This window comes from Stenella coeruleoalba (genome assembly GCF_951394435.1).
Source record: "Stenella coeruleoalba genome assembly, contig: scaffold_104, whole genome shotgun sequence".
Lineage (NCBI taxonomy): Eukaryota > Metazoa > Chordata > Mammalia > Artiodactyla > Delphinidae > Stenella > Stenella coeruleoalba.
The window spans coordinates 718,857-746,824 of NW_027646183.1; the positions used below are offsets into that span (position 1 = coordinate 718,857).

At 44.0% G+C, this 27,968-nt stretch overlaps 1 long non-coding RNA gene across 4 annotated transcripts in view; it reads right to left on the bottom strand.

Annotated features, from left to right (window-relative positions):
- Positions 1-26,445, bottom strand: part of LOC307181274 — a 134,295-nt gene extending 107,850 nt beyond the window's left edge. For all 4 annotated transcript variants that reach the window (XR_013826303.1, XR_013826304.1, XR_013826305.1 and 1 more), the window contains exons 1-4: positions 26,377-26,445; positions 10,601-10,682; positions 7,444-7,525; positions 4,287-4,368 (exon numbers count right to left, since the gene is read on the bottom strand). This is a non-coding gene — a long non-coding RNA (uncharacterized lncRNA). The remainder of the gene's footprint in view (positions 1-4,286; positions 4,369-7,443; positions 7,526-10,600; positions 10,683-26,376) is intronic.
- Positions 26,446-27,968: the final 1,523 nt, after the last annotated feature.

The window sequence follows — 27,968 nt, forward strand, 5'->3', positions numbered from 1 at the left end:
AGCAGTGATAGGATTGGAGAGGTTCGGTGAGCAAATGAAGACCCTTTGAAGTCATATTGCATGGTACCCATTCCACGGGTTTCAACTACCCAGGTTTTAGGTATTCTTCCTTCAGCTAAAACATGCATGTGGAACCCAAGTATGATCAACCATGTGATCGGGAGACGTGTTCAAATATGTCTCAGTTTTCTTCCCCTGGTACTCGGGTGCAACATTCCAGACGCTTTACTAACACTCTCCCGACTTGGAGAGTCAGTCCCTTTAACCTCCTGTTTGGCCCAGTTTGCAATTTCTGCGGAAGATGAACAGGAATAGCGAGAACCAATGAGAGGCTAGCTGGAGGTGTCTGGACGGGCAAATTTAACTCTCATTTCCCACCAGGAAGAGGAAATAACCAAAGGCTCAGCATGCCGTGCCAGAACCAGATTAGGGCCTGAAGACATCCTGCGGTGTTGCGGCCAGGTCACAAGAAAGCGAGTTGAAGAAAGGAGCTCAGGGGCACTGTAATTCACAAACCTGCAGAGTTATAAATGACAGCTATCGTCCAAAAATAGACTGAAGTAAGGCTGCCAAGAGGACTTGAAAGCGGGGCAGAATTGCAGGAAACCGATTTCAGGAGGTAGACTGGAATTGCACTGAAGGCATAGGAAAAGAGGCAGAACGTCCACAATGATGCACTTGGCCAAAAAGGGCGTATGAATTTTTTCCTGAATATATTCAGGAAAAAACGCATACGCCCTTTTTGGCCAACCAAGCAAGCTTACAAAGGAAATCTGCACTACAATGAAGTCTCACTTCCCCCTGGTCAAAAGGGCCATCTGAAAAAAGTGTAAAATCCAGAAAGGCAGGACAGGCCATGGAGAACTGGGAGCCTTGTTATGCTGATGGGCGGGATGTAAATTGCAAACAACCACTCGGGAGAAGTGTATGGTGTTTCCTGAAACATCTAAAAAACAAAGCAACAGAGCCTAGGGCACTTCCACTTATGGTCCTATAGCTTAGGGAATTTAAAATCAAAAAGACACAGCCACCCCAAAGTTTGGAATGGCTCTGTTTACAAGAACCTCGTTTACAGTACAAGTTCAACATCGCAGAAAGTGAAAAATGGATAAAGAAGTTGTGGTATTTACTTACAAAGCAATATCACTCAGCAATGAAATCTGTGTCATCAGGCCCTTAGCAGCACAATGAGTGGATTCAGGTATGATGATTCTAACTGAAATAAGTCACACAGAAAAAGAAACATCATAAGATATCAGTAATACATGGAATGGAAACTTGGCTACACAGGAACTGAATTACAGAACAGAACAGGGTCTCAAATTTAGAAAACCAACTTATGCTTGCTTAAGGGGAAAGGTGAGTTGGGGTGCTGCATAAAACCAGAGATTGAAATGAGCACAGATAAAGTTCCTTAAGCCAAATATGGAATAGACAAGAGCTACTCCTTGCTCAACGAAATGGACTCAACACCGCATATTAAACGCCTAAGAATGTACCTGACTAGTAAGTATCTTAAAACCTATGGATTGCTATGTCTCCGAAAGAGAATCAAGCATGTGTACAGGGGCATAAACGCAGCAGTGATAGGATTGGAGAGGTTCGTGAGCAAATGAAGACCCTTTGAAGTCATATTGCATGGTACCCATTCCACGGGTTTCAACTACCCAGGTTTTAGGTATTCTTCCTTCAGCTAAAACATGCATGTGGAACCCAAGTATGATCAACCATGTGAACGGGAGACGTGTTCAAATATGTCTCAGATTTCTTCCCCTGTTACTCGGGTGCAACATTCCAGACGCTTTACTAACACTCTCCCGACTTGGAGAGTCAGTCCCTTTAACCTCCTGTTTGGCCCAGTTTGCAATTTCTGCGGAAGATGAACAGGAATAGCGAGAACCAATGAGAGGCTAGCTGGAGGTGTCTGGACGGGCAAATTCAACTCTCATTTCCCACCAGGAAGAGGAATTAACCAAAGGCTCAGCATGCCGTGCCGGAACCAGATTAGGGCCTGAAGCCATCCTGCGGTGTTGCGGCCAGGTCACAAGAAAGCGAGTTGAAGAAAGGAGCTCAGGGGCACTGTAATTCACAAACCTGCAGAGTTATAAATGACAGCTATCGTCCAAAAATAGACTGAAGTAAGGCTGCCAAGAGGACTTGAAAGCGGGGCAGAATTGCAGGAAACCGATTTCAGGAGGTAGACTGGAATTGCATTGAAAGCATAGGAAAAGAGGCAGAACGTCCACAATGATGCACTTGGCCAAAAAGGGCGTATGCGTTTTTTCCTGAATATATTCAGGAAAAAACGCATACGCCCTTTTTGGCCAACCAAGCAAGCTTGCAAAGGAAATCTGCACTACAATGAAGTCTCACTTCCCCCTGTTCAAAAGGGCCATCTGAAAAAAGTGTAAAATCCAGAAAGGCAGGACAGGCCATGGAGAACTGGGAGCCTTGTTATGCTGATGGGCGGGATGTAAATTGCCAACAACCACTCGGGAGAAGTGTATGGTGTTTCCTGAAACATCTAAAAAACAAAGCAACAGAGCCTAGGGCACTTCCACTTATGGCCCTATAGCTTAGGGAATTTAAAATCAAAAAGACACAGCCACCCCAAAGTTTGGAATGGCTCTGTTTACAAGAACCTCCTTTACAGTACAAGTTCAACATCGCAGAAAGTGAAAAATGGATAAAGAAGTTGTGGTATTTACTTACAAAGCAATATCACTCAGCAATGAAATCTGTGTCATCAGGCCCTTAGCAGCACAATGAGTGGATTCAGGTATGATGATTCTAACTGAAATAAGTCACACAGAAAAAGAAACATCATAAGATATCAGTAATACACGGAATGGAAACTTGGCTACACAGGAACTGAATTACAGAACAGAACAGGGTCTCAAATTTAGAAAACCAACTTATGCTTGCTTAAGGGGAAAGGTGAGTTGGGGTGCTGCATAAAACCAGAGATTGAAATGAGCACAGATAAAGTTCCTTAAGCCAAATATGGAATAGACAAGAGCTACTCCTTGCTCAACGAAATGGACTCAACACCGCATATTAAACGCCTAAGAATGTACCTGACTAGTAAGTATCTTAAAACCTATGGATTGCTATGTCTCCGAAAGAGAATCAAGCATGTGTACAGGGGCATAAACGCAGCAGTGATAGGATTGGAGAGGTTCGTGAGCAAATGAAGACCCTTTGAAGTCATATTGCATGGTACCCATTCCACGGGTTTCAACTACCCAGGTTTTAGGTATTCTTCCTTCAGCTAAAACATGAATGTGGAACCCAAGTATGATCAACCATGTGAACGGGAGACGTGTTCAAATATGTCTCAGATTTCTTCCCCTGTTACTCGGGTGCAACATTCCAGACGCTTTACTAACACTCTCCCGACTTGGAGAGTCAGTCCCTTTAACCTCCTGTTTGGCCCAGTTTGCAATTTCTGCGGAAGATGAACAGGAATAGCGAGAACCAATGAGAGGCTAGCTGGAGGTGTCTGGACGGGCAAATTCAACTCTCATTTCCCACCAGGAAGAGGAATTAACCAAAGGCTCAGCATGCCGGGCCGGAACCAGATTAGGGCCTGAAGCCATCCTGCGGTGTTGCGGCCAGGTCACAAGAAAGCGAGTTGAAGAAAGGAGCTCAGGGGCACTGTAATTCACAAACCTGCAGAGTTATAAATGACAGCTATCGTCCAAAAATAGACTGAAGTAAGGCTGCCAAGAGGACTTGAAAGCGGGGCAGAATTGCAGGAAACCGATTTCAGGAGGTAGACTGGAATTGCATTGAAAGCATAGGAAAAGAGGCAGAACGTCCACAATGATGCACTTGGCCAAAAAGGGCGTATGCGTTTTTTCCTGAATATATTCAGGAAAAAACGCATAAGCCCTTTTTGGCCAACCAAGCAAGCTTGCAAAGGAAATCTGCACTACAATGAAGTCTCACTTCCCCCTGTTCAAAAGGGCCATCTGAAAAAAGTGTAAAATCCAGAAAGGCAGGACAGGCCATGGAGAACTGGGAGCCTTGTTATGCTGATGGGCGGGATGTAAATTGCCAACAACCACTCGGGAGAAGTGTATGGTGTTTCCTGAAACATCTAAAAAACAAAGCAACAGAGCCTAGGGCACTTCCACTTATGGTCCTATAGCTTAGGGAATTTAAAATCAAAAAGACACAGCCACCCCAAAGTTTGGAACGGCTCTGTTTACAAGAACCTCGTTTACAGTACAAGTTCAACATCGCAGAAAGTGAAAAATGGATAAAGAAGTTGTGGTATTTACTTAAAAAGCAATATCACTCAGCAATGAAATCTGTGTCATCAGGCCCTTAGCAGCACAATGAGTGGATTCAGGTATGATGATTCTAACTGAAATAAGTCACACAGAAAAAGAAACATCATAAGATATCAGTAATACACGGAATGTAAACTTGGCTACGCAGGAACTGAATTACAGAACAGAACAGGGTCTCAAATTTAGAAAACCAACTTATTCTTGCTTAAGGGTAAAGGTGAGTTGGGGTGCTGCATAAAACCAGAGATTGAAATGAGCACAGATAAAGTTCCTTAAGCCAAATATGGAATAGACAAGAGCTACTCCTTGCTCAACGAAATGGACTCAACACCCCATATTAAACGCCTAAGAATGTACCTGACTAGTAAGTATCTTAAAACCTATGGATTGCTATGTCTCCGAAAGAGAATCAAGCATGTGTACAGGGGCATAAACGCAGCAGTGATAGGATTGGAGAGGTTCGGTGAGCAAATGAAGACCCTTTGAAGACATATTGCATGGTACCCATTACACGGGTTTCAACTACCCAGGTTTTAGGTATTCTTCCTTCAGCTAAAACATGCATGTGGAACCCAAGTATGATCAACCATGTGATCGGGAGACGTGTTCAAATATGTCTCAGTTTTCTTCCCCTGGTACTCGGGTGCAACATTCCAGACGCTTTACTAACACTCTCCCGACTTGGAGAGTCAGTCCCTTTAACCTCCTGTTTGGCCCAGTTTGCAATTTCTGCGGAAGATGAACAGGAATAGCGAGAACCAATGAGAGGCTAGCTGGAGGTGTCTGGACGGGCAAATTTAACTCTCATTTCCCACCAGGAAGAGGAAATAACCAAAGGCTCAGCATGCCGTGCCAGAACCAGATTAGGGCCTGAAGACATCCTGCGGTGTTGCGGCCAGGTCACAAGAAAGCGAGTTGAAGAAAGGAGCTCAGGGGCACTGTAATTCACAAACCTGCAGAGTTATAAATGACAGCTATCGTCCAAAAATAGACTGAAGTAAGGCTGCCAAGAGGACTTGAAAGCGGGGCAGAATTGCAGGAAACCGATTTCAGGAGGTAGACTGGAATTGCACTGAAGGCATAGGAAAAGAGGCAGAACGTCCACAATGATGCACTTGGCCAAAAAGGGCGTATGCGTTTTTTCCTGAATATATTCAGGAAAAAACGCATACGCCCTTTTTGGCCAACCAAGCAAGCTTACAAAGGAAATCTGCACTACAATGAAGTCTCACTTCCCCCCGGTCAAAAGGGCCATCTGAAAAAAGTGTAAAATCCAGAAAGGCAGGACAGGCCATGGAGAACTGGGAGCCTTGTTATGCTGATGGGCGGGATGTAAATTGCAAACAACCACTCGGGAGAAGTGTATGGTGTTTCCTGAAACATCTAAAAAACAAAGCAACAGAGCCTAGGGCACTTCCACTTATGGTCCTATAGCTTAGGGAATTTAAAATCAAAAAGACACAGCCACCCCAAAGTTTGGAATGGCTCTGTTTACAAGAACCTCGTTTACAGTACAAGTTCAACATCGCAGAAAGTGAAAAATGGATAAAGAAGTTGTGGTATTTACTTACAAAGCAATATCACTCAGCAATGAAATCTGTGTCATCAGGCCCTTAGCAGCACAATGAGTGGATTCAGGTATGATGATTCTAACTGAAATAAGTCACACAGAAAAAGAAACATCATAAGATATCAGTAATACACGGAATGGAAACTTGGCTACACAGGAACTGAATTACAGAACAGAACAGGGTCTCAAATTTAGAAAACCAACTTATGCTTGCTTAAGGGGAAAGGTGAGTTGGGGTGCTGCATAAAACCAGAGATTGAAATGAGCACAGATAAAGTTCCTTAAGCCAAATATGGAATAGACAAGAGCTACTCCTTGCTCAACGAAATGGACTCACCACCTCATATTAAACGCCTAAGAATGTACCTGACTAGTAAGTATCTTAAAACCTATGGATTGCTATGTCTCCGAAAGAGAATCAAGCATGTGTACAGGGGCATAAACGCAGCAGTGATAGGATTGGAGAGGTTCGTGAGCAAATGAAGACCCTTTGAAGTCATATTGCATGGTACCCATTCCACGGGTTTCAACTACCCAGGTTTTAGGTATTCTTCCTTCAGCTAAAACATGCATGTGGAACCCAAGTATGATCAACCATGTGAACGGGAGACGTGTTCAAATATGTCTCAGATTTCTTCCCCTGGTACTCGGGTGCAACATTCCAGACGCTTTACTAACACTCTCCCGACTTGGAGAGTCAGTCCCTTTAACCTCCTGTTTGGCCCAGTTTGCAATTTCTGCGGAAGATGAACAGGAATAGCGAGAACCAATGAGAGGCTAGCTGGAGGTGTCTGGACGGGCAAATTCAACTCTCATTTCCCACCAGGAAGAGGAATTAACCAAAGGCTCAGCATGCCGGGCCGGAACCAGATTAGGGCCTGAAGCCATCCTGCGGTGTTGCGGCCAGGTCACAAGAAAGCGAGTTGAAGAAAGGAGCTCAGGGGCACTGTAATTCACAAACCTGCAGAGTTATAAATGACAGCTATCGTCCAAAAATAGACTGAAGTAAGGCTGCCAAGAGGACTTGAAAGCGGGGCAGAATTGCAGGAAACCGATTTCAGGAGGTAGACTGGAATTGCATTGAAAGCATAGGAAAAGAGGCAGAACGTCCACAATGATGCACTTGGCCAAAAAGGGCGTATGCGTTTTTTCCTGAATATATTCAGGAAAAAACGCATACGCCCTTTTTGGCCAACCAAGCAAGCTTGCAAAGGAAATCTGCACTACAATGAAGTCTCACTTCCCCCTGTTCAAAAGGGCCATCTGAAAAAAGTGTAAAATCCAGAAAGGCAGGACAGGCCATGGAGAACTGGGAGCCTTGTTATGCTGATGGGCGGGATGTAAATTGCCAACAACCACTCGGGAGAAGTGTATGGTGTTTCCTGAAACATCTAAAAAACAAAGCAACAGAGCCTAGGGCACTTCCACTTATGGTCCTATAGCTTAGGGAATTTAAAATCAAAAAGACACAGCCACCCCAAAGTTTGGAACGGCTCTGTTTACAAGAACCTCGTTTACAGTACAAGTTCAACATCGCAGAAAGTGAAAAATGGATAAAGAAGTTGTGGTATTTACTTAAAAAGCAATATCACTCAGCAATGAAATCTGTGTCATCAGGCCCTTAGCAGCACAATGAGTGGATTCAGGTATGATGATTCTAACTGAAATAAGTCACACAGAAAAAGAAACATCATAAGATATCAGTAATACACGGAATGTAAACTTGGCTACGCAGGAACTGAATTACAGAACAGAACAGGGTCTCAAATTTAGAAAACCAACTTATTCTTGCTTAAGGGTAAAGGTGAGTTGGGGTGCTGCATAAAACCAGAGATTGAAATGAGCACAGATAAAGTTCCTTAAGCCAAATATGGAATAGACAAGAGCTACTCCTTGCTCAACGAAATGGACTCAACACCCCATATTAAACGCCTAAGAATGTACCTGACTAGTAAGTATCTTAAAACCTATGGATTGCTATGTCTCCGAAAGAGAATCAAGCATGTGTACAGGGGCATAAACGCAGCAGTGATAGGATTGGAGAGGTTCGGTGAGCAAATGAAGACCCTTTGAAGACATATTGCATGGTACCCATTACACGGGTTTCAACTACCCAGGTTTTAGGTATTCTTCCTTCAGCTAAAACATGCATGTGGAACCCAAGTATGATCAACCATGTGATCGGGAGACGTGTTCAAATATGTCTCAGTTTTCTTCCCCTGGTACTCGGGTGCAACATTCCAGACGCTTTACTAACACTCTCCCGACTTGGAGAGTCAGTCCCTTTAACCTCCTGTTTGGCCCAGTTTGCAATTTCTGCGGAAGATGAACAGGAATAGCGAGAACCAATGAGAGGCTAGCTGGAGGTGTCTGGACGGGCAAATTTAACTCTCATTTCCCACCAGGAAGAGGAAATAACCAAAGGCTCAGCATGCCGTGCCAGAACCAGATTAGGGCCTGAAGACATCCTGCGGTGTTGCGGCCAGGTCACAAGAAAGCGAGTTGAAGAAAGGAGCTCAGGGGCACTGTAATTCACAAACCTGCAGAGTTATAAATGACAGCTATCGTCCAAAAATAGACTGAAGTAAGGCTGCCAAGAGGACTTGAAAGCGGGGCAGAATTGCAGGAAACCGATTTCAGGAGGTAGACTGGAATTGCACTGAAGGCATAGGAAAAGAGGCAGAACGTCCACAATGATGCACTTGGCCAAAAAGGGCGTATGCGTTTTTTCCTGAATATATTCAGGAAAAAACGCATACGCCCTTTTTGGCCAACCAAGCAAGCTTACAAAGGAAATCTGCACTACAATGAAGTCTCACTTCCCCCCGGTCAAAAGGGCCATCTGAAAAAAGTGTAAAATCCAGAAAGGCAGGACAGGCCATGGAGAACTGGGAGCCTTGTTATGCTGATGGGCGGGATGTAAATTGCAAACAACCACTCGGGAGAAGTGTATGGTGTTTCCTGAAACATCTAAAAAACAAAGCAACAGAGCCTAGGGCACTTCCACTTATGGTCCTATAGCTTAGGGAATTTAAAATCAAAAAGACACAGCCACCCCAAAGTTTGGAATGGCTCTGTTTACAAGAACCTCGTTTACAGTACAAGTTCAACATCGCAGAAAGTGAAAAATGGATAAAGAAGTTGTGGTATTTACTTACAAAGCAATATCACTCAGCAATGAAATCTGTGTCATCAGGCCCTTAGCAGCACAATGAGTGGATTCAGGTATGATGATTCTAACTGAAATAAGTCACACAGAAAAAGAAACATCATAAGATATCAGTAATACACGGAATGGAAACTTGGCTACACAGGAACTGAATTACAGAACAGAACAGGGTCTCAAATTTAGAAAACCAACTTATGCTTGCTTAAGGGGAAAGGTGAGTTGGGGTGCTGCATAAAACCAGAGATTGAAATGAGCACAGATAAAGTTCCTTAAGCCAAATATGGAATAGACAAGAGCTACTCCTTGCTCAACGAAATGGACTCACCACCTCATATTAAACGCCTAAGAATGTACCTGACTAGTAAGTATCTTAAAACCTATGGATTGCTATGTCTCCGAAAGAGAATCAAGCATGTGTACAGGGGCATAAACGCAGCAGTGATAGGATTGGAGAGGTTCGTGAGCAAATGAAGACCCTTTGAAGTCATATTGCATGGTACCCATTCCACGGGTTTCAACTACCCAGGTTTTAGGTATTCTTCCTTCAGCTAAAACATGCATGTGGAACCCAAGTATGATCAACCATGTGAACGGGAGACGTGTTCAAATATGTCTCAGATTTCTTCCCCTGGTACTCGGGTGCAACATTCCAGACGCTTTACTAACACTCTCCCGACTTGGAGAGTCAGTCCCTTTAACCTCCTGTTTGGCCCAGTTTGCAATTTCTGCGGAAGATGAACAGGAATAGCGAGAACCAATGAGAGGCTAGCTGGAGGTGTCTGGACGGGCAAATTCAACTCTCATTTCCCACCAGGAAGAGGAATTAACCAAAGGCTCAGCATGCCGGGCCGGAACCAGATTAGGGCCTGAAGCCATCCTGCGGTGTTGCGGCCAGGTCACAAGAAAGCGAGTTGAAGAAAGGAGCTCAGGGGCACTGTAATTCACAAACCTGCAGAGTTATAAATGACAGCTATCGTCCAAAAATAGACTGAAGTAAGGCTGCCAAGAGGACTTGAAAGCGGGGCAGAATTGCAGGAAACCGATTTCAGGAGGTAGACTGGAATTGCATTGAAAGCATAGGAAAAGAGGCAGAACGTCCACAATGATGCACTTGGCCAAAAAGGGCGTATGCGTTTTTTCCTGAATATATTCAGGAAAAAACGCATACGCCCTTTTTGGCCAACCAAGCAAGCTTGCAAAGGAAATCTGCACTACAATGAAGTCTCACTTCCCCCTGTTCAAAAGGGCCATCTGAAAAAAGTGTAAAATCCAGAAAGGCAGGACAGGCCATGGAGAACTGGGAGCCTTGTTATGCTGATGGGCGGGATGTAAATTGCCAACAACCACTCGGGAGAAGTGTATGGTGTTTCCTGAAACATCTAAAAAACAAAGCAACAGAGCCTAGGGCACTTCCACTTATGGTCCTATAGCTTAGGGAATTTAAAATCAAAAAGACACAGCCACCCCAAAGTTTGGAACGGCTCTGTTTACAAGAACCTCGTTTACAGTACAAGTTCAACATCGCAGAAAGTGAAAAATGGATAAAGAAGTTGTGGTATTTACTTAAAAAGCAATATCACTCAGCAATGAAATCTGTGTCATCAGGCCCTTAGCAGCACAATGAGTGGATTCAGGTATGATGATTCTAACTGAAATAAGTCACACAGAAAAAGAAACATCATAAGATATCAGTAATACACGGAATGTAAACTTGGCTACACAGGAACTGAATTACAGAACAGAACAGGGTCTCAAATTTCGAAAACCAACTTATGCTTGCTTAAGGGGAAAGGTGAGTTGGGGTGCTGCATAAAACCAGAGATTGAAATGAGCACAGATAAATTTCCTTAACCCAAATATGGAATAGACAAGAGCTACTCCTTGCTCAACGAAAGGGACTCAACACCGCATATTAAACGCCTAAGAATGTACCTGACTAGTAAGTATCTTAAAACCTATGGATTGCTATGTCTCCGAAAGAGAATCAAGCATGTGTACAGGGGCATAAACGCAGCAGTGATAGGATTGGAGAGGTTCGGTGAGCAAATGAAGACCCTTTGAAGTCATATTGCATGGTACCCATTCCACGGGTTTCAACTACCCAGGTTTTAGGTATTCTTCCTTCAGCTAAAACATGCATGTGGAACCCAAGTATGATCAACCATGTGATCGGGAGACGTGTTCAAATATGTCTCAGTTTTCTTCCCCTGGTACTCGGGTGCAACATTCCAGACGCTTTACTAACACTCTCCCCACTTGGAGAGTCAGCGCCTTTAACCTCCTGTTTTTTGCAATTTCTGCGGAAGATGAACAGGAATAGCGAGAACCAATGAGAGGCTAGCTGGAGGTGTCTGGACGGGCAAATTTAACTCTCATTTCCCACCAGGAAGAGGAAATAACCAAAGGCTCAGCATGCCGTGCCAGAACCAGATTAGGGCCTGAAGACATCCTGCGGTGTTGCGGCCAGGTCACAAGAAAGCGAGTTGAAGAAAGGAGCTCAGGGGCACTGTAATTCACAAACCTGCAGAGTTATAAATGACAGCTATCGTCCAAAAATAGACTGAAGTAAGGCTGCCAAGAGGACTTGAAAGCGGGGCAGAATTGCAGGAAACCGATTTCAGGAGGTAGACTGGAATTGCATTGAAAGCATAGGAAAAGAGGCCGAACGTCCACAATGATGCACTTGGCCAAAAAGGGCGTATGCGTTTTTTCCTGAATATATTCAGGAAAAAACGCATACGCCCTTTTTGGCCAACCAAGCAAGCTTACAAAGGAAATCTGCACTACAATGAAGTCTCACTTCCCCCCGGTCAAAAGGGCCATCTGAAAAAAGTGTAAAATCCAGAAAGGCAGGACAGGCCATGGAGAACTGGGAGCCTTGTTATGCTGATGGGCGGGATGTAAATTGCAAACAACCACTCGGGAGAAGTGTATGGTGTTTCCTGAAACATCTAAAAAACAAAGCAACAGAGCCTAGGGCACTTCCACTTATGGTCCTATAGCTTAGGGAATTTAAAATCAAAAAGACACAGCCACCCCAAAGTTTGGAATGGCTCTGTTTACAAGAACCTCGTTTACAGTACAAGTTCAACATCGCAGAAAGTGAAAAATGGATAAAGAAGTTGTGGTATTTACTTACAAAGCAATATCACTCAGCAATGAAATCTGTGTCATCAGGCCCTTAGCAGCACAATGAGTGGATTCAGGTATGATGATTCTAACTGAAATAAGTCACACAGAAAAAGAAACATCATAAGATATCAGTAATACACGGAATGGAAACTTGGCTACACAGGAACTGAATTACAGAACAGAACAGGGTCTCAAATTTAGAAAACCAACTTATGCTTGCTTAAGGGGAAAGGTGAGTTGGGGTGCTGCATAAAACCAGAGATTGAAATGAGCACAGATAAAGTTCCTTAAGCCAAATATGGAATAGACAAGAGCTACTCCTTGCTCAACGAAATGGACTCAACACCGCATATTAAACGCCTAAGAATGTACCTGACTAGTAAGTATCTTAAAACCTATGGATTGCTATGTCTCCGAAAGAGAATCAAGCATGTGTACAGGGGCATAAACGCAGCAGTGATAGGATTGGAGAGGTTCGTGAGCAAATGAAGACCCTTTGAAGTCATATTGCATGGTACCAATTCCACGGGTTTCAACTACCCAGGTTTTAGGTATTCTTCCTTCAGCTAAAACATGCATGTGGAACCCAAGTATGATCAACCATATGAACGGGAGACGTGTTCAAATATGTCTCAGTTTTCTTCCCCTGGTACTCGGGTGCAACATTCCAGACGCTTTACTAACACTCTCCCGACTTGGAGAGTCAGTCCCTTTAACCTCCTGTTTGGCCCAGTTTGCAATTTCTGCGGAAGATGAACAGGAATAGCGAGAACCAATGAGAGGCTAGCTGGAGGTGTCTGGACGGGCAAATTTAACTCTCATTTCCCACCAGGAAGAGGAAATAACCAAAGGCTCAGCATGCCGTGCCAGAACCAGATTAGGGCCTGAAGACATCCTGCGGTGTTGCGGCCAGGTCACAAGAAAGCGAGTTGAAGAAAGGAGCTCAGGGGCACTGTAATTCACAAACCTGCAGAGTTATAAATGACAGCTATCGTCCAAAAATAGACTGAAGTAAGGCTGCCAAGAGGACTTGAAAGCGGGGCAGAATTGCAGGAAACCGATTTCAGGAGGTAGACTGGAATTGCATTGAAAGCATAGGAAAAGAGGCCGAACGTCCACAATGATGCACTTGGCCAAAAAGGGCGTATGCGTTTTTTCCTGAATATATTCAGGAAAAAACGCATACGCCCTTTTTGGCCAACCAAGCAAGCTTACAAAGGAAATCTGCACTACAATGAAGTCTCACTTCCCCCCGGTCAAAAGGGCCATCTGAAAAAAGTGTAAAATCCAGAAAGGCAGGACAGGCCATGGAGAACTGGGAGCCTTGTTATGCTGATGGGCGGGATGTAAATTGCAAACAACCACTCGGGAGAAGTGTATGGTGTTTCCTGAAACATCTAAAAAACAAAGCAACAGAGCCTAGGGCACTTCCACTTATGGTCCTATAGCTTAGGGAATTTAAAATCAAAAAGACACAGCCACCCCAAAGTTTGGAATGGCTCTGTTTACAAGAACCTCGTTTACAGTACAAGTTCAACATCGCAGAAAGTGAAAAATGGATAAAGAAGTTGTGGTATTTACTTACAAAGCAATATCACTCAGCAATGAAATCTGTGTCATCAGGCCCTTAGCAGCACAATGAGTGGATTCAGGTATGATGATTCTAACTGAAATAAGTCACACAGAAAAAGAAACATCATAAGATATCAGTAATACACGGAATGGAAACTTGGCTACACAGGAACTGAATTACAGAACAGAACAGGGTCTCAAATTTAGAAAACCAACTTATGCTTGCTTAAGGGGAAAGGTGAGTTGGGGTGCTGCATAAAACCAGAGATTGAAATGAGCACAGATAAAGTTCCTTAAGCCAAATATGGAATAGACAAGAGCTACTCCTTGCTCAACGAAATGGACTCAACACCGCATATTAAACGCCTAAGAATGTACCTGACTAGTAAGTATCTTAAAACCTATGGATTGCTATGTCTCCGAAAGAGAATCAAGCATGTGTACAGGGGCATAAACGCAGCAGTGATAGGATTGGAGAGGTTCGTGAGCAAATGAAGACCCTTTGAAGTCATATTGCATGGTACCAATTCCACGGGTTTCAACTACCCAGGTTTTAGGTATTCTTCCTTCAGCTAAAACATGCATGTGGAACCCAAGTATGATCAACCATATGAACGGGAGACGTGTTCAAATATGTCTCAGTTTTCTTCCCCTGGTACTCGGGTGCAACATTCCAGACGCTTTACTAACACTCTCCCGACTTGGAGAGTCAGTCCCTTTAACCTCCTGTTTGGCCCAGTTTGCAATTTCTGCGGAAGATGAACAGGAATAGCGAGAACCAATGAGAGGCTAGCTGGAGGTGTCTGGACGGGCAAATTTAACTCTCATTTCCCACCAGGAAGAGGAAATAACCAAAGGCTCAGCATGCCGTGCCAGAACCAGATTAGGGCCTGAAGACATCCTGCGGTGTTGCGGCCAGCTCACAAGAAAGCGAGTTGAAGAAAGGAGCTCAGGGGCACTGTAATTCACAAACCTGCAGAGTTATAAATGACAGCTATCGTCCAAAAATAGACTGAAGTAAGGCTGCCAAGAGGACTTGAAAGCGGGGCAGAATTGCAGGAAACCGATTTCAGGAGGTAGACTGGAATTGCACTGAAGGCATAGGAAAAGAGGCAGAACGTCCACAATGATGCACTTGGCCAAAAAGGGCGTATGCGTTTTTTCCTGAATATATTCAGGAAAAAACGCATACGCCCTTTTTGGCCAACCAAGCAAGCTTACAAAGGAAATCTGCACTACAATGAAGTCTCACTTCCCCCCGGTCAAAAGGGCCATCTGAAAAAAGTGTAAAATCCAGAAAGGCAGGACAGGCCATGGAGAACTGGGAGCCTTGTTATGCTGATGGGCGGGATGTAAATTGCAAACAACCACTCGGGAGAAGTGTATGGTGTTTCCTGAAACATCTAAAAAACAAAGCAACAGAGCCTAGGGCACTTCCACTTATGGTCCTATAGCTTAGGGAATTTAAAATCAAAAAGACACAGCCACCCCAAAGTTTGGAATGGCTCTGTTTACAAGAACCTCGTTTACAGTACAAGTTCAACATCGCAGAAAGTGAAAAATGGATAAAGAAGTTGTGGTATTTACTTACAAAGCAATATCACTCAGCAATGAAATCTGTGTCATCAGGCCCTTAGCAGCACAATGAGTGGATTCAGGTATGATGATTCTAACTGAAATAAGTCACACAGAAAAAGAAACATCATAAGATATCAGTAATACACGGAATGGAAACTTGGCTACACAGGAACTGAATTACAGAACAGAACAGGGTCTCAAATTTAGAAAACCAACTTATGCTTGCTTAAGGGGAAAGGTGAGTTGGGGTGCTGCATAAAACCAGAGATTGAAATGAGCACAGATAAAGTTCCTTAAGCCAAATATGGAATAGACAAGAGCTACTCCTTGCTCAACGAAATGGACTCAACACCGCATATTAAACGCCTAAGAATGTACCTGACTAGTAAGTATCTTAAAACCTATGGATTGCTATGTCTCCGAAAGAGAATCAAGCATGTGTACAGGGGCATAAACGCAGCAGTGATAGGATTGGAGAGGTTCGTGAGCAAATGAAGACCCTTTGAAGTCATATTGCATGGTACCCATTCCACGGGTTTCAACTACACAGGTTTTAGGTATTCTTCCTTCAGCTAAAACATGAATGTGGAACCCAAGTATGATCAACCATGTGAACGGGAGACGTGTTCAAATATGTCTCAGTTTTCTTCCCCTGGTACTCGGGTGCAACATTCCAGACGCTTTACTAACACTCTCCCGACTTGGAGAGTCAGTCCCTTTAACCTCCTGTTTGGCCCAGTTTGCAATTTCTGCGGAAGATGAACAGGAATAGCGAGAACCAATGAGAGGCTAGCTGGAGGTGTCTGGACGGGCAAATTCAACTCTCATTTCCCACCAGGAAGAGGAATTAACCAAAGGCTCAGCATGCCGGGCTGGAACCAGATTAGGGCCTGAAGCCATCCTGCGGTGGTGCGGCCAGGTCACAAGAAAGCGAGTTGAAGAAAGGAGCTCAGGGGCACTGTAATTCACAAACCTGCAGAGTTATAAATGACAGCTATCGTCCGAAAATAGACTGAAGTAAGGCTGCCAAGAGGACTTGAAAGCGGGGCAGAATTGCAGGAAACCGATTTCAGGAGGTAGACTGGAATTGCATTGAAAGCATAGGAAAAGAGGCCGAACGTCCACAATGATGCACTTGGCCAAAAAGGGCGTATGCGTTTTTTCCTGAATATATTCAGGAAAAAACGCATACGCCCTTTTTGGCCAACCAAGCAAGCTTACAAAGGAAATCTGCACTACAATGAAGTCTCACTTCCCCCCGGTCAAAAGGGCCATCTGAAAAAAGTGTAAAATCCAGAAAGGCAGGACAGGCCATGGACAACTGGGAGACTTGTTATGCTGATGGGCGGGATGTAAATTGCAAACAACCACTCGGGAGAAGTGTATGGTGTTTCCTGAAACACCTAAAAAACAAAGCAACAGAGCCTAGGGCACTTCCACTTATGGTCCTATAGCTTAGGGAATTTAAAATCAAAAAGACACAGCCACCCCAAAGTTTCGAATGGCTCTGTTTACAAGAACCTCGTTTACAGTACAAGTTCAACATCGCAGAAAGTGAAAAATGGATAAAGAAGTTGTGGTATTTACTTACAAAGCAATATCACTCAGCAATGAAATCTGTGTCATCAGGCCCTTAGCAGCACAATGAGTGGATTCAGGTATGATGATTCTAACTGAAATAAGTCACACAGAAAAAGAAACATCATAAGATATCAGTAATACACGGAATGGAAACTTGGCTACACAGGAACTGAATTACAGAACAGAACAGGGTCTCAAATTTAGAAAACCAACTTATGCTTGCTTAAGGGGAAAGGTGAGTTGGGGTGCTGCATAAAACCAGAGATTGAAATGAGCACAGATAAAGTTCCTTAAGCCAAATATGGAATAGACAAGAGCTACTCCTTGCTCAACGAAATGGACTCAACACCGCATATTAAACGCCTAAGAATGTACCTGACTAGTAAGTATCTTAAAACCTATGGATTGCTATGTCTCCGAAAGAGAATCAAGCATGTGTACAGGGGCATAAACGCAGCAGTGATAGGATTGGAGAGGTTCGTGAGCAAATGAAGACCCTTTGAAGTCATATTGCATGGTACCAATTCCACGGGTTTCAACTACCCAGGTTTTAGGTATTCTTCCTTCAGCTAAAACATGCATGTGGAACCCAAGTATGATCAACCATATGAACGGGAGACGTGTTCAAATATGTCTCAGTTTTCTTCCCCTGGTACTCGGGTGCAACATTCCAGACGCTTTACTAACACTCTCCCGACTTGGAGAGTCAGTCCCTTTAACCTCCTGTTTGGCCCAGTTTGCAATTTCTGCGGAAGATGAACAGGAATAGCGAGAACCAATGAGAGGCTAGCTGGAGGTGTCTGGACGGGCAAATTTAACTCTCATTTCCCACCAGGAAGAGGAAATAACCAAAGGCTCAGCATGCCGTGCCAGAACCAGATTAGGGCCTGAAGACATCCTGCGGTGTTGCGGCCAGGTCACAAGAAAGCGAGTTGAAGAAAGGAGCTCAGGGGCACTGTAATTCACAAACCTGCAGAGTTATAAATGACAGCTATCGTCCAAAAATAGACTGAAGTAAGGCTGCCAAGAGGACTTGAAAGCGGGGCAGAATTGCAGGAAACCGATTTCAGGAGGTAGACTGGAATTGCACTGAAGGCATAGGAAAAGAGGCAGAACGTCCACAATGATGCACTTGGCCAAAAAGGGCGTATGCGTTTTTTCCTGAATATATTCAGGAAAAAACGCATACGCCCTTTTTGGCCAACCAAGCAAGCTTACAAAGGAAATCTGCACTACAATGAAGTCTCACTTCCCCCCGGTCAAAAGGGCCATCTGAAAAAAGTGTAAAATCCAGAAAGGCAGGACAGGCCATGGAGAACTGGGAGCCTTGTTATGCTGATGGGCGGGATGTAAATTGCAAACAACCACTCGGGAGAAGTGTATGGTGTTTCCTGAAACATCTAAAAAACAAAGCAACAGAGCCTAGGGCACTTCCACTTATGGTCCTATAGCTTAGGGAATTTAAAATCAAAAAGACACAGCCACCCCAAAGTTTGGAATGGCTCTGTTTACAAGAACCTCGTTTACAGTACAAGTTCAACATCGCAGAAAGTGAAAAATGGATAAAGAAGTTGTGGTATTTACTTACAAAGCAATATCACTCAGCAATGAAATCTGTGTCATCAGGCCCTTAGCAGCACAATGAGTGGATTCAGGTATGATGATTCTAACTGAAATAAGTCACACAGAAAAAGAAACATCATAAGATATCAGTAATACACGGAATGGAAACTTGGCTACACAGGAACTGAATTACAGAACAGAACAGGGTCTCAAATTTAGAAAACCAACTTATGCTTGCTTAAGGGGAAAGGTGAGTTGGGGTGCTGCATAAAACCAGAGATTGAAATGAGCACAGATAAAGTTCCTTAAGCCAAATATGGAATAGACAAGAGCTACTCCTTGCTCAACGAAATGGACTCAACACCGCATATTAAACGCCTAAGAATGTACCTGACTAGTAAGTATCTTAAAACCTATGGATTGCTATGTCTCCGAAAGAGAATCAAGCATGTGTACAGGGGCATAAACGCAGCAGTGATAGGATTGGAGAGGTTCGTGAGCAAATGAAGACCCTTTGAAGTCATATTGCATGGTACCCATTCCACGGGTTTCAACTACCCAGGTTTTAGGTATTCTTCCTTCAGCTAAAACATGCATGTGGAACCCAAGTATGATCAACCATGTGAACGGGAGACGTGTTCAAATATGTCTCAGTTTTCTTCCCCTGGTACTCGGGTGCAACATTCCAGACGCTTTACTAACACTCTCCCGACTTGGAGAGTCAGTCCCTTTAACCTCCTGTTTGGCCCAGTTTGCAATTTCTGCGGAAGATGAACAGGAATAGCGAGAACCAATGAGAGGCTAGCTGGAGGTGTCTGGACGGGCAAATTTAACTCTCATTTCCCACCAGGAAGAGGAAATAACCAAAGGCTCAGCATGCCGTGCCAGAACCAGATTAGGGCCTGAAGACATCCTGCGGTGTTGCGGCCAGGTCACAAGAAAGCGAGTTGAAGAAAGGAGCTCAGGGGCACTGTAATTCACAAACCTGCAGAGTTATAAATGACAGCTATCGTCCAAAAATAGACTGAAGTAAGGCTGCCAAGAGGACTTGAAAGCGGGGCAGAATTGCAGGAAACCGATTTCAGGAGGTAGACTGGAATTGCACTGAAGGCATAGGAAAAGAGGCAGAACGTCCACAATGATGCACTTGGCCAAAAAGGGCGTATGCGTTTTTTCCTGAATATATTCAGGAAAAAACGCATACGCCCTTTTTGGCCAACCAAGCAAGCTTACAAAGGAAATCTGCACTACAATGAAGTCTCACTTCCCCCCGGTCAAAAGGGCCATCTGAAAAAAGTGTAAAATCCAGAAAGGCAGGACAGGCCATGGAGAACTGGGAGCCTTGTTATGCTGATGGGCGGGATGTAAATTGCCAACAACCACTCGGGAGAAGTGTATGGTGTTTCCTGAAACATCTAAAAAACAAAGCAACAGAGCCTAGGGCACTTCCACTTATGGTCCTATAGCTTAGGGAATTTAAAATCAAAAAGACACAGCCACCCCAAAGTTTGGAATGGCTCTGTTTACAAGAACCTCGTTTACAGTACAAGTTCAACATCGCAGAAAGTGAAAAATGGATAAAGAAGTTGTGGTATTTACTTACAAAGCAATATCACTCAGCAATGAAATCTGTGTCATCAGGCCCTTAGCAGCACAATGAGTGGATTCAGGTATGATGATTCTAACTGAAATAAGTCACACAGAAAAAGAAACATCATAAGATATCAGTAATACACGGAATGGAAACTTGGCTACACAGGAACTGAATTACAGAACAGAACAGGGTCTCAAATTTAGAAAACCAACTTATGCTTGCTTAAGGGGAAAGGTGAGTTGGGGTGCTGCATAAAACCAGAGATTGAAATGAGCACAGATAAAGTTCCTTAAGCCAAATATGGAATAGACAAGAGCTACTCCTTGCTCAACGAAATGGACTCAACACCGCATATTAAACGCCTAAGAATGTACCTGACTAGTAAGTATCTTAAAACCTATGGATTGCTATGTCTCCGAAAGAGAATCAAGCATGTGTACAGGGGCATAAACGCAGCAGTGATAGGATTGGAGAGGTTCGTGAGCAAATGAAGACCCTTTGAAGTCATATTGCATGGTACCCATTCCACGGGTTTCAACTACCCAGGTTTTAGGTATTCTTCCTTCAGCTAAAACATGCATGTGGAACCCAAGTATGATCAACCATGTGAACGGGAGACGTGTTCAAATATGTCTCAGTTTTCTTCCCCTGGTACTCGGGTGCAACATTCCAGACGCTTTACTAACACTCTCCCGACTTGGAGAGTCAGTCCCTTTAACCTCCTGTTTGGCCCAGTTTGCAATTTCTGCGGAAGATGAACAGGAATAGCGAGAACCAATGAGAGGCTAGCTGGAGGTGTCTGGACGGGCAAATTCAACTCTCATTTCCCACCAGGAAGAGGAATTAACCAAAGGCTCAGCATGCCGGGCTGGAACCAGATTAGGGCCTGAAGCCATCCTGCGGTGTTGCGGCCAGGTCACAAGAAAGCGAGTTGAAGAAAGGAGCTCAGGGGCACTGTAATTCACACACCTGCAGAGTTATAAATGACAGCTATCGTCCAAAAATAGACTGAAGTAAGGCTGCCAAGAGGACTTGAAAGCGGGGCAGAATTGCAGGAAACCGATTTCAGGAGGTAGACTGGAATTGCATTGAAAGCATAGGAAAAGAGGCCGAACGTCCACAATGATGCACTTGGCCAAAAAGGGCGTATGCGTTTTTTCCTGAATATATTCAGGAAAAAACGCATACGCCCTTTTTGGCCAACCAAGCAAGCTTACAAAGGAAATCTGCACTACAATGAAGTCTCACTTCCCCCCGGTCAAAAGGGCCATCTGAAAAAAGTGTAAAATCCAGAAAGGCAGGACAGGCCATGGAGAACTGGGAGCCTTGTTATGCTGATGGGCGGGATGTAAATTGCAAACAACCACTCGGGAGAAGTGTATGGTGTTTCCTGAAACATCTAAAAAACAAAGCAACAGAGCCTAGGGCACTTCCACTTATGGTCCTATAGCTTAGGGAATTTAAAATCAAAAAGACACAGCCACCCCAAAGTTTGGAATGGCTCTGTTTACAAGAACCTCGTTTACAGTACAAGTTCAACATCGCAGAAAGTGAAAAATGGATAAAGAAGTTGTGGTATTTACTTACAAAGCAATATCACTCAGCAATGAAATCTGTGTCATCAGGCCCTTAGCAGAACAATGAGTGGATTCAGGTATGATGATTCTAACTGAAATAAGTCACACAGAAAAAGAAACATCATAAGATATCAGTAATACACGGAATGGAAACTTGGCTACACAGGAACTGAATTACAGAACAGAACAGGGTCTCAAATTTAGAAAACCAACTTATGCTTGCTTAAGGGGAAAGGTGAGTTGGGGTGCTGCATAAAACCAGAGATTGAAATGAGGACAGATAAAGTTCCTTAAGCCAAATATGGAATAGACAAGAGCTACTCCTTGCTCAACGAAATGGACTCAACACCGCATATTAAACGCCTAAGAATGTACCTGACTAGTAAGTATCTTAAAACCTATGGATTGCTATGTCTCCGAAAGAGAATCAAGCATGTGTACAGGGGCATAAACGCAGCAGTGATAGGATTGGAGAGGTTCGTGAGCAAATGAAGACCCTTTGAAGTCATATTGCATGGTACCAATTCCACGGGTTTCAACTACCCAGGTTTTAGGTATTCTTCCTTCAGCTAAAACATGCATGTGGAACCCAAGTATGATCAACCATATGAACGGGAGACGTGTTCAAATATGTCTCAGTTTTCTTCCCCTGGTACTCGGGTGCAACATTCCAGACGCTTTACTAACACTCTCCCGACTTGGAGAGTCAGTCCCTTTAACCTCCTGTTTGGCCCAGTTTGCAATTTCTGCGGAAGATGAACAGGAATAGCGAGAACCAATGAGAGGCTAGCTGGAGGTGTCTGGACGGGCAAATTTAACTCTCATTTCCCACCAGGAAGAGGAAATAACCAAAGGCTCAGCATGCCGTGCCAGAACCAGATTAGGGCCTGAAGACATCCTGCGGTGTTGTGGCCAGGTCACAAGAAAGCGAGTTGAAGAAAGGAGCTCAGGGGCACTGTAATTCACAAACCTGCAGAGTTATAAATGACAGCTATCGTCCAAAAATAGACTGAAGTAAGGCTGCCAAGAGGACTTGAAAGCGGGGCAGAATTGCAGGAAACCGATTTCAGGAGGTAGAATGGAATTGCACTGAAGGCATAGGAAAAGAGGCAGAACGTCCACAATGATGCACTTGGCCAAAAAGGGCGTATGCGTTTTTTCCTGAATATATTCAGGAAAAAACGCATACGCCCTTTTTGGCCAACCAAGCAAGCTTACAAAGGAAATCTGCACTACAATGAAGTCTCACTTCCCCCCGGTCAAAAGGGCCATCTGAAAAAAGTGTAAAATCCAGAAAGGCAGGACAGGCCATGGAGAACTGGGAGCCTTGTTATGCTGATGGGCGGGATGTAAATTGCAAACAACCACTCGGGAGAAGTGTATGGTGTTTCCTGAAACATCTAAAAAACAAAGCAACAGAGCCTAGGGCACTTCCACTTATGGTCCTATAGCTTAGGGAATTTAAAATCAAAAAGACACAGCCACCCCAAAGTTTGGAATGGCTCTGTTTACAAGAACCTCGTTTACAGTACAAGTTCAACATCGCAGAAAGTGAAAAATGGATAAAGAAGTTGTGGTATTTACTTACAAAGCAATATCACTCAGCAATGAAATCTGTGTCATCAGGCCCTTAGCAGCACAATGAGTGGATTCAGGTATGATGATTCTAACTGAAATAAGTCACACAGAAAAAGAAACATCATAAGATATCAGTAATACACGGAATGGAAACTTGGCTACACAGGAACTGAATTACAGAACAGAACAGGGTCTCAAATTTAGAAAACCAACTTATGCTTGCTTAAGGGGAAAGGTGAGTTGGGGTGCTGCATAAAACCAGAGATTGAAATGAGCACAGATAAAGTTCCTTAAGCCAAATATGGAATAGACAAGAGCTACTCCTTGCTCAACGAAATGGACTCAACACCGCATATTAAACGCCTAAGAATGTACCTGACTAGTAAGTATCTTAAAACCTATGGATTGCTATGTCTCCGAAAGAGAATCAAGCATGTGTACAGGGGCATAAACGCAGCAGTGATAGGATTGGAGAGGTTCGTGAGCAAATGAAGACCCTTTGAAGTCATATTGCATGGTACCCATTCCACGGGTTTCAACTACCCAGGTTTTAGGTATTCTTCCTTCAGCTAAAACATGCATGTGGAACCCAAGTATGATCAACCATGTGAACGGGAGACGTGTTCAAATATGTCTCAGTTTTCTTCCCCTGGTACTCGGGTGCAACATTCCAGACGCTTTACTAACACTCTCCCGACTTGGAGAGTCAGTCCCTTTAACCTCCTGTTTGGCCCAGTTTGCAATTTCTGCGGAAGATGAACAGGAATAGCGAGAACCAATGAGAGGCTAGCTGGAGGTGTCTGGACGGGGAAATTCAACTCTCATTTCCCACCAGGAAGAGGAATTAACCAAAGGCTCAGCATGCCGGGCTGGAACCAGATTAGGGCCTGAAGCCATCCTGCGGTGTTGCGGCCAGGTCACAAGAAAGCGAGTTGAAGAAAGGAGCTCAGGGGCACTGTAATTCACAAACCTGCAGAGTTATAAATGACAGCTATCGTCCAAAAATAGACTGAAGTAAGGCTGCCAAGAGGACTTGAAAGCGGGGCAGAATTGCAGGAAACCGATTTCAGGAGGTAGACTGGAATTGCATTGAAAGCATAGGAAAAGAGGCAGAACGTCCACAATGATGCACTTGGCCAAAAAGGGCGTATGCGTTTTTTCCTGAATATATTCAGGAAAAAACGCATACGCCCTTTTTGGCCAACCAAGCAAGCTTGCAAAGGAAATCTGCACTACAATGAAGTCTCACTTCCCCCCGGTCAAAAGGGCCATCTGAAAAAAGTGTAAAATCCAGAAAGGCAGGACAGACCATGGAGAACTGGGAGCCTTGTTATGCTGATGGGCGGGATGTAATTTGCCAACAACCACTCGGGAGAAGTGTATGGTGTTTCCTGAAACATCTAAAAAACAAAGCAACAGAACCTAGGGCACTTCCACTTATGGTCCTATAGCTTAGGGAAATTAAAATGAAAAAGACACAGCCACCCCAAAGTTTGGAACGGCTCTGTTTACAAGAACCTCGTTTACAGTACAAGTTCAACATCGCAGAAAGTGAAAAATGGATAAAGAAGTTGTGGTATTTACTTACAAAGCAATATCACTCAGCAATGAAATCTGTGTCATCAGGCCCTTAGCAGCACAATGAGTGGATTCAGGTATGATGATTCTAACTGAAATAAGTCACACAGAAAAAGAAACATCATAAGATATCACTAATACACGGAATGTAAACTTGGCTACACAGGAACTGCATTCCAAAACAGAACAGGGTCTCAAATTTAGAAAATCAACTTATGCTTGCTTAAGGGGAAAGGTGAGTTGGGGTGCTGCATAAAACCAGAGATTGAAATGAGCACAGATAAAGTTCCTTAAGCCAAATATGGAATAGACAAGAGCTACTCCTTGCTCAACGAAATGGACTCAAAACCCCATATTAAACGCCTAAGAATGTACCTGACTAGTAAGTATCTTAAAACGTATGGATTGCTATGTCTCCAAAAGAGAATCAAGCGTGTGTACAGGGGCATAAACGCAGCAGTGATAGGATTGGAGAGGTTCGGGGAGCAAATGAAGACCCTTTGAAGTCATATTGCATGGTACCCATTACACGGGTCTCAACTCTCCAGGTTTAAGGTATTCTTCCTTCAGCTAAAACATGCATGTGGAACCCAGAGTATGATCAACCATGTGAACGGGAGACGTGTTCAAATATGTCTCAGTTTTCCTCCCCTGGTACTCGGGTGCAACATTCCAGACGCTTTACTAACACTCTCCCCACTTGGAGAGTCAGCGCCTTTAACCTCCTGTTTGGCCCAGTTTGCAATTTCTGCGGAAGATGAACAGGAATAGCGAGATCCAATGAGAGGCTAGCTGGAGGTGTCTGGACGGGCAAATTCAACTCTCATTTCCCACCAGGAAGAGGAATTAACCAAAGGCTCAGCGTGCCGGGCCGGAACCAGATTAGGGCCTGAAGCCATCCTGCGGTGTTGCGGCCAGGTCACAAGAAAGCGAGTTGAAGAAAGGAGCTCAGGGGCACTGTAATTCACAAACCTGCAGAGTTATAAATGACAGCTATCGTCCAAAAATAGACTGAAGTAAGGCTGCCAAGAGGACTTGAAAGCGGGGCAGAATTGCAGGAAACCGATTTCAGGAGGTAGACTGGAATTGCATTGAAAGCATAGGAAAAGAGGCAGAACGTCCAGAATGATGCACTTGGCCAAAAATGGCGTATGCGTTTTTTCCTGAATATATTCAGGAAAAAACGCATACGCCCTTTTTGGCCAACCAAGCAAGCTTGCAAAGGAAATCGGCACTACAATGAAGTCTCACTTCCCCCTGTTCAAAAGGGCCATCTGAAAAAAGTGTAAAATCCAGAAAGGCAGGACAGGCCATGGAGAACTGGGAGCCTTGTTATGCTGATGGGCGGGATGTAAATTGCCAACAACCACTCGGGAGAAGTGTATGGTGTTTCCTGAAACATCTAAAAAACAAAGCAACAGAGCCTAGGGCACTTCCACTTATGGTCCTATAGCTTAGGGAATTTAAAATCAAAAAGACACAGACACCCCAAAGTTTGGAACGGCTCTGTTTACAAGAACCTCGTTTACAGTACAAGTTCAACATCGCAGAAAGTGAAAAATGGATAAAGAAGTTGTGGTATTTACTTAAAAAGCAATATCACTCAGCAATGAAATCTGTGTCATCAGGCCCTTAGCAGCACAATGAGTGGATTCAGGTATGATGATTGTAACTGAAATAAGTCACACAGAAAAAGAAACATCATAAGATATCAGTAATACACGGAATGTAAACTTGGCTACACAGGAACTGAATTACAGAACAGAACAGGGTCTCAAATTTCGAAAACCAACTTATGCTTGCTTAAGGGGAAAGGTGAGTTGGGGTGCTGCATAAAACCAGAGATTGAAATGAGCACAGATAAAGTTCCTTAAGCCAAATATGGAATAGACAAGAGCTACTCCTTGCTCAACGAAATGGACTCAACACCGCATATTAAACGCCTAAGAATGTACCTGACTAGTAAGTATCTTAAAACCTATGGATTGCTATGTCTCCGAAAGAGAATCAAGCATGTGTACAGGGGCATAAACGCAGCAGTGATAGGATTGGAGAGGTTCGGTGAGCAAATGAAGACCCTTTGAAGTCATATTGCATGGTACCCATTCCACGGGTTTCAACTACCCAGGTTTAAGGTATTCTTCCTTCAGCTAAAACATGCATGTGGAACCCAAGTATGATCAACCATGTGAACGGGAGACGTGTTCAAATATGTCTCAGTTTTCGTCCCCTGGTACTCGGGTGCAACATTCCAGACGCTTTACTAACACTCTCCCCACTTGGAGAGTCAGCGCCTTTAACCTCCTGTTTGGCCCAGTTTGCAATTTCTGCGGAAGATGAACAGGAATAGCGAGAACCAATGAGAGGCTAGCTGGAGGTGTCTGGACGGGCAAATTTAACTCTCATTTCCCACCAGGAAGAGGAAATAACCAAAGGCTCAGTGTGCCGTGCCGGAACCAGATTAGGGCCTGAAGCCATCCTGCGGTGTTGCGGCCAGCTCACAAGAAAACGAGTTGAAGAAAGGAGCTCAGGGGCACTGTAATTCACAAACCTGCAGAGTTATAAATGACAGCTATCGTCCAAAAATAGACTGAAGTAAGGCTGCCAAGAGGACTTGAAAGCGGGGCAGAATTGCAGGAAACCGATTTCAGGAGGTAGACTGGAATTGCATTGAAAGCATAGGAAAAGAGGCCGAACGTCCACAATCATGCACTTGGCCAAAAAGGGCGTATGCGTTTTTTCCTGAATATATTCAGGAAAAAATGCATACGCCCTTTTTGGCCAACCAAGCAAGCTTGCAAAGGAAATCTGCACTACAATGAAGTCTCACTTCCCCCCGGTCAAAAGGGCCATCTGAAAAAAGTGTAAAATCCAGAAAGGCAGGACAGGCCATGGAGAACTGGGAGCCTTGTTATGCTGATGGGCGGGATGTAAATTGCCAACAACCACTCGGGAGAAGTGTATGGTGTTTCCTGAAATATCAAAAATACAAAGCAACAGAACCTAGGGCACTTCCACTTATGGTCCTATAGCTTAGGGAAATTAAAATCAAAAAGACACAGCCACCCCAAAGTTTGGAACGGCTCTGTTTACAAGAACCTCGTTTACAGTACAAGTTCAACATCGCAGAAAGTGAAAAATGGATAAAGAAGTTGTGGTATTTACTTACAAAGCAATA